The 5,000-nt window shown below is 53.7% G+C and overlaps 1 non-coding gene across 1 annotated transcript in view; it reads left to right on the forward strand.

Annotated features, from left to right (window-relative positions):
- Window positions 1-3,326: 3,326 nt before the first annotated feature.
- Window positions 3,327-5,000, forward strand: part of LOC124731522 — a 1,909-nt gene continuing 235 nt past the window's right edge. Inside the window, exon 1 of the ribosomal RNA XR_007008316.1 lies at window positions 3,327-5,000. This exon is cut by the window's right edge and continues 235 nt beyond it. This is a non-coding gene — a ribosomal RNA (small subunit ribosomal RNA).

Here is a 5,000-nt window from a genome sequence, read left to right on the forward strand (position 1 = left end):
TCCCGCACTCGTAAAGTGCAATCCACCCCTATAACTTGCGTTTCATGAAGAGTTATTTCCAATATGCGACATTCCCGCTGTCCGTATACATGAGCCGCGACCTGTACCACTTACGAGCGAGAGACGCGATCGCGTTGCTCACTGTACGGCGTCCGATACCGAGCCATCAGCATGTCGGTCCCCATGCGCGTTGCACTCGCACTCGCAGTCGCAAAAACGTGGGGCAAATATATTACGCGGAAGAGTTATAACAGACCGAGCCCCACTGCATGGGGGGAGTCTTTGTCACTAATGTACACAGATGGAACATTTTGGACTGGAACCAGATTACCCGTACACACGGCGCTGATTAGTAATCAATGCAGAGCCATCAAACTACAGCAAATATACACAACTGTCCGTATACATGCTGAAAGAGTCTGCCCAAAATGGGAACCACACGTCAGCCAGACACTCTGATCACGCACCACTCTCTGCTTCTAACAGGCGCACATACAATATGTAAGCACCAGCATGGAACAACATCCAGTGCATCTTCTCCGCCACATTACACAATCCACACTATCACAACCAGACCAGGAGGTCCGTGCGGAAAATACAATATCCCAGCCTTTCGACATCCACCATTGCGCAGACCAGGCACCAACACCCACACATGTCCTATACAACGGTGCACCCAACATCACAATAGTACCTCCTGTCACAGCGCACAAACAATGACATGAGTCAAAGACACAGGTCTCACACAAGCATAGAATTGGAGCGCCGCCTCTAATAAGCCAAAGGTGCATCCTGACGTGACAAATCTGATCATGTCACAAGCATTCACTTACTATAATCACTATCAACGAACCTGCCGCCCCCGCCCCCCCCCCCCCCCTACACCTTTCCGTACAACAACGTGTAACCTAACCTAACCTAACCTAACCTATGTTGTACCTTAACCTAACCTATGTTGTACCTTAACCTAACCTATGTTGTACCTTAACCTAACCTATGTTGTACCTTAACCTAACCTATGTTGTACCTTAACCTAACCTATGTTGTACCTTAACCTAACCTATGTTGTACCTTAACCTAACCTATGTTGTACCTTAACCTAACCCATGTTGTACCTTAACCTAACCCATGTTGTACCTTAACCTAACCCATGTTGTACCTTAACCTAACCCATGTTGTACCTTAACCTAACCCATGTTGTACCTTAACCTAACCCATGTTGTGCCTCAACCTAACCCATGTTGTGCCTCAACCTAACCCATGTTGTGCCTCAACCTAACCCATGTTGTGCCTTAACCTAACCCATGTTGTGCCTCAACCTAACCCATGTTGTGCCTTAACCTAACCCATGTTGTGCCTTAACCTAACCCATGTTGTGCCTTAACCTAACCCATGTTGTGCCTTAACCTAACCCATGTTGTGCCTTAACCTAACCCATGTTGTGCCTTAACCTAACCCATGTTGTGCCTTAACCTAACCCATGTTGTGCCTTAACCTAACCCATGTTGTCGCCTTAACGTAACCCACGTTGTCGCCTAAACCTGCTCTGTAATTGTTATACGACTCGTTCAATTACTGTAGTGTTGCCCACCCGCAACCCTCGCAATATAGTTCGCTACTCGCACTGCCCGCACCCCTGTGTATCGCTTCATGTTAAACACCTTGCAAGTCTTGCTCACTTTCCACATGCTCCTGCTGTACACTGTAATGTGGATGGCAGCAGGACGTACATGCCGCCCCTCCCCACGTCCCCACCTTGCCCCCTGCCTTCGCAAGCTGGTTGGTGAGAAGTTTGCATGTTCAATGCCCTTCGCATGCGACGTACTCAGGCTACGTTGTGGTGCGGCCTGTGTCAACTGTCCGCTGATGTCGTACGCGTGAACCACAATCTGTACTGCACATTCGTCCTTATGTACTGAATGATACATCGTGGCACATGTGTGACCGCACAACGACTGCGCCCAAAAACGGCGGACCATACAGTGCAAATATTGTGCACGCAGCTACGTGTCGTCTCCCTATGAGAGCTGGATTGCAGTGTGGTACGCCATAGAGACGTGTGGGAGGAACGGACGCCGTGGATGGCGATCAGCATGAGCTGTCTGTTGATGTATTCGGACCTAGTCGTCTCTCCTCACACACCGTGATGGCATGGTGCACCGCGTTCCATATCTGCGACATGCTACAGAGGCCGGTTGACAGTCGTTCGAGCAATGGACATCGCATACGTACGGGGGCCACCTTCCACGTATTGTCTAGGCGTGCACATTTTGTTGCGTGTATGTGGGCAGACGTAGTGTGGCGTGACACCTGACACAGGCATGCAATAATCGTTGAAGTTGCAAATGGCGATGGACGCCTGCGTTTTCTGGTGAAGTTACGCAAATGAACAAATGGTAACCTGTTGTGGTGCGGTTGTTCTCGCTAGGGGTGAATCGGTGATGGCGACGATAGGTTGAGGTACTAACCGGTTGTTCCAGCGATACCCACCATGCCGACGAAACTGAACGGCATCTGGGTGTGAAGCGATACGCGGCGGTGGCTGGGTGGGACCGTCCCCGGCCGGTGAGGGGGCGCCTCCCGGCGTGCTGGCCGCGCGGTGCGTGGGCGCACGCGCTACAGCCGGCTGGTGGGGGCGGCCAGTGGCAGGCGCGCCGGCCGACGGACGCGGCAGGCGTCGCAGCTGCGCGCCGGCGCACCCTGCGCGCGGCGCCGTGCGGCCAAAGTAGGTCCTCGCGGGCCCGGTGCGAAGCGCGGTGGACATCTTCAGTGTGCTGGTCCGATTGAGGACTGTGTGCGTTGAGGATGCGCCGCCGCCCGGCGCTCGGCGCCGCGACGCCGTCTGCTGCTCGGTCGCCCCAGCGGTTCTCGCTGGTGGTTTGTATCGCAGCTGTGCGGATGTGTTGGCGCGTGCGCTGTGCTGGGAGAGTTCGCTTCGGCACCCAAGTGGGGCTTTTGTCCTTCTGTGGCGCTGGCGTTGGAGCTGCCGGTCACCGTAGGTGGCGCGTGTTGTCTCCCGCCGGCAATGCCACGACAGCACGCTCCCGGGCCTCTGTCGGCAGCGGCAAGCTCAGTTGGGAGCACGGGTGGTCGCACCGAAAGCGTCTACTCGCCTAACTCCGGGCGATTGCGCCTCTCTCGAACCCGACCAAGTACTTGGGACGGCGCTGCGCGCCGCCGGGACCTGAGAGGGTTTCGAGGTGTATTGTGCAGGGGAGCTCAGCCTCCTCCTGTTTGCAGAATGATTGAGCGGACGCTTGCGTGTTCGCGCGGGCCCCCGGGACACACTCCCGGGCGGCCGGCTGCTCAGCTCTAGTTGACGCAGCTCCCTGGTTGATCCTGCCAGTAGTCATATGCTTGTCTCAAAGATTAAGCCATGCATGTCTCAGTACAAGCCGCATTAAGGTGAAACCGCGAATGGCTCATTAAATCAGTTATGGTTCCTTAGATCGTACCCACGTTACTTGGATAACTGTGGTAATTCTAGAGCTAATACATGCAAACAGAGTCCCGACCAGAGATGGAAGGGACGCTTTTATTAGATCAAAACCAATCGGTCGGCTCGTCCGGTCCGTTTGCCTTGGTGACTCTGAATAACTTTGGGCTGATCGCACGGTCCTCGTACCGGCGACGCATCTTTCAAATGTCTGCCTTATCAACTGTCGATGGTAGGTTCTGCGCCTACCATGGTTGTAACGGGTAACGGGGAATCAGGGTTCGATTCCGGAGAGGGAGCCTGAGAAACGGCTACCACATCCAAGGAAGGCAGCAGGCGCGCAAATTACCCACTCCCGGCACGGGGAGGTAGTGACGAAAAATAACGATACGGGACTCATCCGAGGCCCCGTAATCGGAATGAGTACACTTTAAATCCTTTAACGAGTATCTATTGGAGGGCAAGTCTGGTGCCAGCAGCCGCGGTAATTCCAGCTCCAATAGCGTATATTAAAGTTGTTGCGGTTAAAAAGCTCGTAGTTGGATTTGTGTCCCACGCTGTTGGTTCACCGCCCGTCGGTGTTTAACTGGCATGTATCGTGGGACGTCCTGCCGGTGGGGCGAGCTGAAGGCGTGCGACCGCCTCGTGCGTGCTCGTGCGTCCCGAGGCGGACCCCGTTGAAATCCTACCAGGGTGCTCTTTATTGAGTGTCTCGGTGGGCCGGCACGTTTACTTTGAACAAATTAGAGTGCTTAAAGCAGGCAAGCCCGCCTGAATACTGTGTGCATGGAATAATGGAATAGGACCTCGGTTCTATTTTGTTGGTTTTCGGAACCCGAGGTAATGATTAATAGGGACAGGCGGGGGCATTCGTATTGCGACGTTAGAGGTGAAATTCTTGGATCGTCGCAAGACGAACAGAAGCGAAAGCATTTGCCAAGTATGTTTTCATTAATCAAGAACGAAAGTTAGAGGTTCGAAGGCGATCAGATACCGCCCTAGTTCTAACCATAAACGATGCCAGCCAGCGATCCGCCGCAGTTCCTCCGATGACTCGGCGGGCAGCCTCCGGGAAACCAAAGCTTTTGGGTTCCGGGGGAAGTATGGTTGCAAAGCTGAAACTTAAAGGAATTGACGGAAGGGCACCACCAGGAGTGGAGCCTGCGGCTTAATTTGACTCAACACGGGAAACCTCACCAGGCCCGGACACCGGAAGGATTGACAGATTGATAGCTCTTTCTTGATTCGGTGGGTGGTGGTGCATGGCCGTTCTTAGTTGGTGGAGCGATTTGTCTGGTTAATTCCGATAACGAACGAGACTCTAGCCTGCTAACTAGTCGCGTGACATCCTTCGTGCTGTCAGCGATTACTTTTCTTCTTAGAGGGACAGGCGGCTTCTAGCCGCACGAGATTGAGCAATAACAGGTCTGTGATGCCCTTAGATGTTCTGGGCCGCACGCGCGCTACACTGAAGGAATCAGCGTGTCTTCCTAGGCCGAAAGGTCGGGGTAACCCGCTGAACCTCCTTCGTGCTAGGGATTGGGGCTTGCAATTGTTCCCCATG

The sequence above is a fragment of the Schistocerca piceifrons genome, unplaced genomic scaffold, assembly GCF_021461385.2.
Source record: "Schistocerca piceifrons isolate TAMUIC-IGC-003096 unplaced genomic scaffold, iqSchPice1.1 HiC_scaffold_1291, whole genome shotgun sequence".
NCBI lineage: Eukaryota > Metazoa > Arthropoda > Insecta > Orthoptera > Acrididae > Schistocerca > Schistocerca piceifrons.